Consider the following 10,976-nt stretch of genomic DNA (forward strand, 5'->3'; position numbering starts at 1 on the left):
AAGGTTTGAGTGACTTGTGATGGGCGAGAGTATAAGAAGTGGGTGTGGCAAATTTTAAAACCCTGCGGTTGGAGTCCACATGACCAGGACCATATGTTTTTCTTGGAAGGTAAGCCATGTGACATTTAAAGTCCAGATAAAGATGATGAAAAAAAGAAAAATTCATTAATGATCAACAAATGGGCCAGAAGCTTTCCTGATGAGTAGTGTTCCTTCCTAATTTTCCTCTTCTTTTTATAATTAATTTCCACTATAATATTAATGGATTCTATTTTACACGAGATAAGGACATCTAACCGAAGTTCTGCATTTCTCTTTAGCTTTTAAATTAGAAGACATCATATCCAACACTTCTGTGTGGAATTCATTAACATTTGCATATGGAACTCAAAGAGGGCAAGTATTTGATGATTAGACTGCTGTGGAATCCACCGCTGTATTTGGGATAATGCTGGACCTCTGTCCCTAACACACCTCAGGCGTAGAGGGATGAGTGTAATGGGCCCTGATGGGGTGTTAGGTCTGACACAATGTCAGCCGCCTCTTGGGCAAGGTTCTGGTACAGTGGGGACGGACCACGGGCTCCAGCATCATGCTGCCTAAGCTCACTGTCAACACTATCCTGCTCTGCCTAAGTCACAGGGAGACGTGTCTGATATTTCTGCCTTGGGTTAGTCTCTGTGCATCTGGGAGATCAAAAGTTTCTTCTTCATACAACAGTTGAGAAGTCAATGAAAGGTTACAAATATGAGAACTAATAACAGCAAGATAACGGTGCAGTCATTCCAGGAACCTTTTTTCCTCCTCAGTCCCTCGCTTGCAGCAGAAACTTACGCACCACAGAGGACAGCCATGCTGACCATTGCACTGGGCTCCGTGAGTGAAGGGAACCTGTGAGTTCTTTCTAAGTAGATTTTTATGAAAAGTACACATGTCTTTATTAGTTAAGGGAGATTAAGAAAATAAGTGTTAAGTTAGGAAAGATAAGATTAAATCTGTATATACTTGAACTTTCTCTTGAGTTTCCAAAGGAGTCCTTTAAGACTTGGATTTCCATGAGAGAAGGGGAATTCTGTGTGGAATACTGCCTGCTCCCGCTTGTGTTGCTCCTCCCTTTCCAGTCTGCTGTCCACACATTGTATTACGCTCGTCTTTGTACCTTTTCTCCTGATTGCTGTCCTTGAGAGGTACCGCATAGGGTATATCAGCGGTTTCCAGTCCCACCAATATCAAGCTGGGGACAAATGGCAGTGACTGGAGACATCTTTGCTAGAGGGTGTGGCACTCCTGACACCTAGTGGATAGAGACCAGGATCAGTGACATGGAGGCTGAGAAAGTCTGGTTTAAATGAAAACAGAGAAATGAGCGTTTGTTTCCCCCACCGGGAAAAAGTCCGCTTCTCTTTTGCAAGCCGTGCTCTTCCATTATTCTGTATAAAAGTTTTGGTATGTTTTCTCATCTGAGTCAAACCAGAATCTATACGCTTGCCCCTGGGCATCCGTGAGGACCCCTGTGGATGTAAAATCTGCTCAAGTTCCTTATTTAAGTGCTCAGTGTTTGCTGTAAATTATGCACACCCTCCCATATATTTTAAATCAGCTCTAGGATTACTTGTACCATTTGATACAATATAAATGCTTTGAAAATACTTGTTACAATGTATCAGATAGGGAATGATGACCAAAATCTTCTTAAGTGGACAAAATTTTTTCTTTAATATTTTGACTCATGGTTGGTTAAATTTATGGGTGCAACATACACAAATAAAAGATCTGAGGGACATTGTATTGTATTTATTTTAAAGGTTCTTTTTGATGTCCTGGGAACACATTAGTATCAACTATATTGATACAGTTCAGGATTTAGCTATGATGAAGCCAAGAGGGCAGGGGAATTTGCCACTATTACTACATACTGGTATTCTAGAAAGATACATGGGAGAGGCACATATTCTCAAGAGGAAATGTTAATAAACAGCAAAATAAAAGACAGACAAAGGAAAGAAGGACATGGGTCAGTGCAAATGGAACGTCTAGTTTTAGTTTTTTGAAGGATCTCCACACTGATTTCTACAGTGGCTGCACCAGTCTACACTCCCACTAATAGTGGAGAAGGGTTCCTTTTTCTCCAAGGTTGTGCCGGCATTTGTTATAGGTTGATTTCTTGATGACAGCCATTCTTTCTGGAGTGAGATGGAATCTCAGTGTTGTTTTAACTTGGGTCTACTGAATGACCAGTGTTGTTGAACATTTTTTCACATATTTTACTTGCTGTTTCTACTTCTTAATCTTCGAAATGTCCATACATTTCAGATGCCCACTTTTGGATTGGATCTTTAAATTTGGGGAGGGGATCTGGGTTTTTGTTTTTGAGTTTTTTATACATCCCAGATATTAGTCCTTTGTCTGAGGAACATTTGTCAAAATTTTTTCCCACACTGTGGTTTGTCCCTTCACTGTGTTGGTTTCTTTTGCTGTGCAAAAGCTTTTAAATAAGATGCATTCCCCGTTGCTGATTCTGCGTGATATTTCCTGTGCAACTGGGGTTTTGTTCATAAGGTCTTTTCCTACACCTATGTCCTCAAGAGTTCTACTTATTCTTTTAGCAAATTTATTATTTCTGTTTTAGTATTTAGATTGTTGATCCATTTCAACTTTAGTTTAGTACATGCTGAGACGTGGGTCTAATTTTAATCTCTGACATGGGCAAAGCCAGCTCTGTTAACACCATATATGAAAGAAGCTACCTTTCTTTCAGTGAGGGTGTTTGCCCCTTTGTCAAAAGACAAAGCAGCTGAGCATGTTTGGGATTACTCCTGCATCTTTCAACCTGCCACACTGGCCCTTGGGTTTGTTTTGTTTTGCCAGCACCAAATAGCTTTGATCATAATATCTTTGTCATATAATTTCAAGTCAGGGATTGTGATGCCTCCTGCCTTGCCTTTATTACTCAAAATTGCTTTCATTATTCTAGGTCTCTTCTGATTCCAAATGAATCTTAGGACTGCTTATCTAATTCTATAAGGCACACTGCTGGAATTTCGATCAGAATTACATTAAATCTGTACAACAATTTTGGAAATACAGCCATTTTCAATGTATTAGTTCTTACTACCCCCAAACAAGGAGTATCTTCCCATTTTCTGATATTCTCCTTTTTCGGAGTAGTCTAGTTTTCAATGTAGAGGACTTTTACTTCCTTCATTAGAGGATTCCTAGATATTTCATTTTTTTGGATGCTATTGCAGAAAGTGTTGTTTACCTAATTTCTCTCTCAGTGAGTTTGTTATTTGTATAGAAGAAGGCTACTGATTTTTGAGTGTTGGTTTTTAATTTAGCTATGCTACTGAATTTGGCTATTAAATCTATGCATCTTCAGTGGATTTTTTGAGGTGTTCTGTGTAGAGTGTCATATCATCTGCAAATAATGATAGCTTTTTCCTTTCATATCCTTACTCCTGTTATTTCATTCTCTTGTCTAATTGCTCTGGCTAATGTTTCCAGGACTGTATTGAATAAGAGAGGCGACACATTTTTCTTATTCCATTGAATACTATAATAAAAGAGATTACAAAAAAACCCGTTTATTAGTTCATTTCATACTGTCCATTAAGGAAACTGTATGGCTGCTTGTAACATAGACAGAGGTATGTGTCCAGATGACTCTCTCTGGGGAGACCTTGCAGCCTTCTGCCCCCTCCCCATAGCTCCAATAATCTCCCCAATAACCTCCTGGTGTTGGTTCAGCTATTCACACAATTGGGGGTTCTTACTTTTCGTTGTGTGTCTATTTAACAGTTTCAGTTTGGAGAAAGTAATTAATTCTTCTAACCAACAACAGGGCTTCTTCTTGGTAAAGGCAAGATGATAGTGCAAAGCATGGGCATGAAGCATGCCTTTTAAACAGTGTATACTTGATTAATGTGGTGCCTGGTTCACAGCAGGGATACAGCGACTGTCAGCTCCATTCCCTTCTAACAGTAGAAAGCAGGGAAAAGACTCTAACTTATGAACCAGATAAATATATTCCTGTGGGAAAAACAGCAAAGCCTAGAGATTAAAACAAAATGACTTTGTTTGCTGATGTGTTCATGTCATGCATTGTTCATAATTGAGCAGTGTTCTGGGTGATAGTTTATAAAAATTATGAATAAAATAAGTACAAAAAGAGAAAAATCATAGCTGGGCTCTGTGTGTGTGTGTATGTGTGTGTGTGTGTGTGTAGGGACGAGGTCTGCAGTGACATTTAATGGAGTTGTAGGAACAATACACACATCGAATGTACAAATTCCCCTTCACAGCTGGATATTTCATAAGAAATCTCCACTACCAGTCTGAAACAGGTTACACCAGCTACTGAGTAGTAAGACTGGGTAGGGAAAAGAAGAATTGTGGTGCAATAGGAGGAGGAGAACTCAGGGAGGGGCCTTGGGGACTGTACGAGCAGAGTAAGGAGCACAGAGCAATACAATTCAGTGTCAAGTTTTCCTGCAGCCCCTGATGCCGGAAGTGTCTCTTCTGTGGCTCCTCACATCCCTGGCTGCGGTGCACACAGGCTTTGCTAACTGGATGAAAAACTATTGGCAGCTATGCTGCTGTAACGACACAGGCTGGGTCACCAGCTTCCCAAGCATAAGAGTGACCTGAACGTGGAAATCACAGGACTGGCCATAACTTCAAGTTTCCAGGCACCTTGGAATCCATTGAGGCACTCAGGAAACCTTGAAGGGTAAACGTTCCAGTTTTTATCTCTATCTCTAGTACAAAATGTTACTCCAGCCCGCAGCTTCCAAGGAATGAAGCTGGTGTCAAAGATTTAATGCCTTTTCACATTAGTGATGTCAGCACAAAATGGTCATCTTCTCTGAATAATTTATCTTCCCACTGCATAATTTCCTTATCTTTTTTCTACATTTTGGCTTTTTACTGTAGATGAGGAGGTAAATGGCTGTTAGTCTCCGACAAAACCTGTGGCGCATCCTTCCCATCAATCAATTAAAAAACACTTACCTTACATTCAACATGATTTATTTCTTGTTAATACAATTGTCTCACTATATCCTTCTATTATTATACCCTTAATTCCATTAGCCATTTGCTTAATGCTCGCTTTAATGCTGACCCCCAAAGAGCTTGGAAGAGAGGGAAGTCTGTCTAATAGTGGTGTTGCCAATAAAACTCTGGAAGCTCTTCTCCAAAGCCTTGTAGGTCACAGGAAAGATAGGTCACAGAGTGTATCCTGCTTGAGAAGAGTAGAGAAATCTCTCATTTATTTGTTCTGATGAATACTGTCTGATGGCTTAAAAATCTTTAAGAGCTCTTATCTTAAAAGTCAACACAATAGGTTCACCCAGCAGAATCCTGGGCATTGCAAGGGATGGCTGCCACTCTACTGGGATTTCCTTAAATACATTTTAAAGGGAGGAACAAAGAAAAAACCATTTATAGTTGGAAGATTAATGGCTTGCTTGTTTTGGGGTGGAGCAAAAGGTTAACCTCTTAAACAGTTAAATGACACAAAGAAATTGCAGTATTATTTCTCATAGTGGTAGTTGCATGTTCTCTGGCCAATTTCCTCCATTTGGGTTGAAGTCCAAACACTATCCAAAGAAGTCCTTAGACTGCACTTTTAAAATTGTGCAATAGCATATGCATAAGGATGTATGCTTTCTTTCTGAAATTTAAGTGTATAGGTATCTTCGCATCGTATGGAAACACATGTATTTCCGGTGCTTACTGCCTCAGCAGAGGCTACCTGTGCACCATTTCTGTTTGCTCTCTGATAGAAACAGCTTAATCAGGAGCCCAACCTTAGAAGACAGGGACCCCATCCATCGATTAGGGAAAGCTGGTCAGTGAAATCAGCCCTAAGCTATGGCCTCATAGTCCTTGCTGGCCATTGAAGTTGGGGCAGGCTTTTGGGATAGGCTTTCTCACTGCTAAAAAGTAGCTGAATAGCACGATGTGGTCAAGACTCAGTAGTAGGTGGAGGTGTGAGTTACACCTTGTGACTCTGGGGAGAAGCAGCTGTGGACAGCTCCACCATCCGGGAAAACAGAGTCTGAGGACAAGGGCAGCTCATGGTGCCATACTCACTCTTGGGATTCATCAAGCTGGGACTGCCCTACCCTGGCACTTTTTGCTAAAGGAAATAATACATGCAATCATCATTATGCGAGTTGTCTTTAATGACAGCGGGAGGCATCTTTGCTGATACATTAGTATTTCTCAAAAATCAATCTTTTATATTTTTGCTAATTATTTTTCCCTGAGGCTATAGTTATTCATGGTTTTATCAGCAGTTTGTAAGAAGAATTAATCCCCCAAAGGCTTACCAGCACTAATGTGCACTTTTACCGGCTTACAAGACACCATTGCTAACTCTGCTTTACTCCAGCTTGGACCTTGTGCTCTGGTGCACACGATTTGTTTGCTAATCGTTTGTGTTTGCTCCTCACCCATCCCCACCCGGGAGAGCAAACACTAATTCTGCCTCCTTCTACTTGCTGGATGGCTTCTCTATTTACCTGTAAAATCTGGAGTCCTTTATATCTTGCAGATGGCAAATTTTTGTCATCTGAATTGTAATATTGTTCTAAAATCAGTTCTTTGTCTTTGGATATTCATGCTTTTAAATACAAATAGAAGGTAGGCAAATATTTCCGTATTTGTTCAGTTTCTAAGTTTACAGGTAAGAATTTTTTTCCACTCTGCCTTCACCTGTATTGTACAGTTAAGACTATTTATTACCTTAAAATCTTATTTTCAAAACATACTACCACTAGGTAAAACGCCATTAAATTATGTTCATGAACTTTCCAGACTCATCTGACTTTTCACCTTTGCTTCTAGGTTGTCTCACGTAGATTGGTTTTCTCTTACTAGGGATGCTGAGACCCTCAGGGCTCTCAGTGATAGCAGACAGCCTGCTGCGGCACGCTGTGGGTTGCCGCCGTGGATGGCTGTCCAGGGGAATCTCTCTGGTTCCAGGTTTTTTTGCTAAAGATCACTTTATAAAGTAGCTTCCTGTTAACTACTTATGTAAAATGTAGTAGAATTAATCCATGTGCTATAAATTTGTGCTATAAGCTTTGTCTTTTGTCTTTCTCGTATGGTGCTTTCTCTAAAGTGTTTAAGAAATTTCATCTAAGCTGGGGATTTAGCTCGGTGACATAAGCCCCTGCTTGGCAAGAGCTAGTTAACAAGTTCCATTCCTTGTACCAAAATCAAAACAAAAAACCGAAAATGAACAAAAGAAATTTCTATCTCCTACACCTTTTCTTTTTAGGTAAAATGTTTTGATTTCTTAGCTGCTACAGGGCCCAGAGGAGGAGTAGGGATAAAGTTTCAGTTATTCAAGACGAGAATATTCTAGTGACCCAGCACACATTGATGTACATATGCTAATATTGTACACTTAAAATTCTAGTCAGTGGACAGGGATTTAGCTCAGCGGCACAAGCACCTGCCGGCAAGCGTCCCTGGTACCAAAAATTTTTTTTTAGTTAGTGTACATTTCCCTTTACATATTTTCTATTATAATAAAATTTTTTACATGAATGTAGGGAGAATATTATGATGCATTTCACTACAACGAAGTAATTTTTATGGACTGAAAAATACACTAATAAATCAGACTCGCATTGGCAAATATTGTATCATCTCTCTAGTATAAAAATAATAATTAAAAACTGAAAGAGTAATAAGATCCAAAACATATAATAGACATTGTGATAATGAAAGGGAAAGGAAGTGCTCTAAAGGATACAACTGTGTATATGTTTAAGTGTGCAACACACATAACTGTACTACTAAGTTTTTGTAAGTTCATCAAACAGAATGGTCTGTGCTGTCATTGTTTGATTGTCCACTTTCTATACTTTGAGTTTGTGGCTTGAACAATTACTTCTAAGATAACAATACGTAATTTTAAAAAAAACTACGAAAGTAAGTCTATGTAGCTAATAAAAACAAATAGAAAAAACATTCTTACATAAAACTTATGTGTGCTTTGGATTACCTTTTACTCTTTCTTTAGTAGTTTCCTCACCAATTTGTAACTTTTTGGAAGATTCTGTCCTAAGTGGTCTTCAAACTGCACAGAAAATCACCTTTAGGTAAAAAATAAAACATAAATAAGAGAATTTCTACAGCTGGAAACAGTACATGTGCACAATATATTGAAAAGATGGGAAACTACCTCTTTAGCCCTCTCACATGACAAATGTATGCAAATTGAACTGTTCTATGTTCATGCAAACAGGCGCACAGTCTAAATTCACTAAATAGCCTATTCTTGGACTGAAAATTATGTCAAATAAGTAGTTCATCTTTGTCCGAAGATAAAATGCCAAAATACAACTTATTTTAGACCATTTGTCTGATATGGTTTAATGTGATAAACCATTATACTGAAAAGTAAAAAGAATCTAAAAAGTGGTCTAACATCAGAACACTGTAGCCAAGTTGTCAATTGAATAATTATTGAGCAGATACTCTGTATCCCCCTCAATCTTTTTTTTTTTTTTTTTTTTTTTTTGGTACCAGGGATCGAACTCATGACTTTGCTTGCAGAGCAGGCACTTATGCCGCTGAGCTAAATCCCCAGCCCTTCCCCTAGATCTTTACAGGACTTCAATTGTTTTATGTTTCACACTTGCATGTTTAAGCCATCAGGAATGTATTTTTATAGACATCATAAGGGAGGAACTGACTCAGGTTTACTCCAGAGGCATGGAATATTCTCTTCACCTTAAGTACTGAGCTTCCTGGTTCTTTCTATAGCTCCATTCTCAATTCTTTGCCACAGATTTAGTCTGTCTACTCATGTACCCAGGTCGTATTTGCTTTCCTCAGGTTTACTGATGTATGACTGACAAATACAATGGAATGTGTTTACGACATATAGGAAGAAGCTAGCATGGTCATCACTGCATACTTTCTTCACTCTGTCCAGCTGCCGCTGTTTCTTCTCTTGCAGTTTGCTGAACTTTTAGAAGCTGTTCTGAACTCTTTTCAGGTGATCCACACATCTACGTTTCATGGCCATTCCCTGCTCTTTCCCTTCAATGGTGCCCTTTCCCCTGTCTATGGGGCCTGCTGGCTGGTACCTGCCCCCAGGAGGACACAGACATTGTTTCCATCTCTTCCAGGTTGGCGTCCATAGGCGAAGCCCTTTACGTGTCAGCCATCGAAAGATGCTAGTGGGTTCTCTGTAGGGTTTGACTAGGTCTTGGAGGGGCATCCTGCTGGAGTCCTCAAGGAGCTGGGCCAGTGTTCACATCTGGGGGCAGGCCTGGGACCTGGGCCTGTTCCCAAGATCCATTGAGGTCACCCTGGGGATGGCTGGGTCTGTAGGTTCAGGCCTGGAACATGGGTCCCTCAGTGGGGTTGGTGCTGGGGCGAGCCTGGACCCTCAGCTGTGCCTAAGGGACTGAGTCTTGGGTTTGCAGGGCCACTCAAAGCTTATTGAGACCTTGGTTCTGCTGGATCCTGGGTATGCAGATGTTGACTTCAGCCTGGGACTGTGGGGCTGGCCTGGTGCTGGGGCACACCTGCAGCTTGGTTCTGGGGGCTGTGGAGGGCTGCTTTGCAATGACCTATGGGTACCTAAGGGCAGCCTAGAGCCTGAGCCTCTGACACCTGGCTGCGTCCTGCGCTCATGAGCTGGGGGCAGGGGCCTGGCAGTATCAGGCCTAGAACCAGAGCGCAGGGGGCTGGGGTAGAGCCTAGGGCTGCAGGGGCTGAGTGACACTGGAGTTCACATGTGGGCCGGGTCGAGGGGCTGTGGTGAACCCAGCTCTTACTTCATTCTGTGTCTTCCCCTTGGAGGGAATCTCTGCACTGCGCTGCCCAGGCTGTGGGGTAGCGTAAGGCTGTCTTTCCTGCCCTCTTAATCGTGATTTCTCTTATTTCTTTGGTCTACGTGGACACTCTACACTGCCACCTGAATTCCATGGCTCTTAAGAAGGTATTTTCATGCATGGATGGTTGTTCAAGTTGAAGTTCCTGCAAGGTGGTGAGGACAAGAAATTCCTGTTCTTCCAGCTGCCATCACTCTCAGCTTCTCATTTGCTGAAAGGGTGTGATAACACCTATCAGATAGAATATTGGTGACTAGTAAATGAGGACAAAGTGTGTAAAACATCCGGAACATTGTGAAGCCTGCAGACAGGCACTGCAGACATTCTCTTCCCGTCTCTGTTTCTTTTTGCACCAGGAGGTGCAGGCCATAGACTGCATGAGCTGCGGTTGGGATGTCCGCCAGGCTCACTCTTCCAATTGGTAAGTCATCGTCGAATATTTTAGCAGTGTGACAAGAGATAGAGGAAACATATGGACACCCTTACAGTGGTGCGATAGCTAAATAAAAGGCTTGTGCAGTGAAGACTCTTCTGATCACAGTCATTACTCAGCCAGCTGAGAGTGTACCTTAGGACAGCGGTAAAGCCACAGCCACAGACAGACACAGACTCTTGGCCACAGGAGGCATCTGCTGCATACGTGTTTCTTCATGGATTCTAAGAAGAAGAAAGGATAAGACAGTGACCCTTTGGAATGGAGGGATAAAAATCCATTTTCCAATTTTAATAATCAAATCATGCATTCAGGTTTTAGTCTTCTTGTAATTTTCTATCACATGAAGCTTTGTTTATATGACCCAGAAACTTTATGTACAGAGTAAGTAAACTTATCATCTAAAATCTGAATGTACTATATTGAATGTAAATTTTCAGTTTAAATAGCTAAAAACTACATCTTGGTATCATGAGGAAACTTACTTCATTAGTAATCATTGGCTTCATTTCCTCAACTTACTGAATACCTTAAAAATTACAGTGTAAGAGCGTAATACCCCGAAAGGAGAAAAAGTAAAACACCAGAATCTGGCTCTAAAGAGATAAACAGGCATCTACGAATTACTTGCAAATAATCAAAACTGTGGTTTTTTTTTGGTACCCGGGATCAAACTCATG

This window comes from Cavia porcellus, unplaced genomic scaffold, assembly GCF_034190915.1.
Source record: "Cavia porcellus strain 051 isolate PalLab524CR breed Dunkin Hartley unplaced genomic scaffold, mCavPor4.1 scaffold_5, whole genome shotgun sequence".
Classification (NCBI taxonomy): Eukaryota; Metazoa; Chordata; class Mammalia; order Rodentia; family Caviidae; genus Cavia; species Cavia porcellus.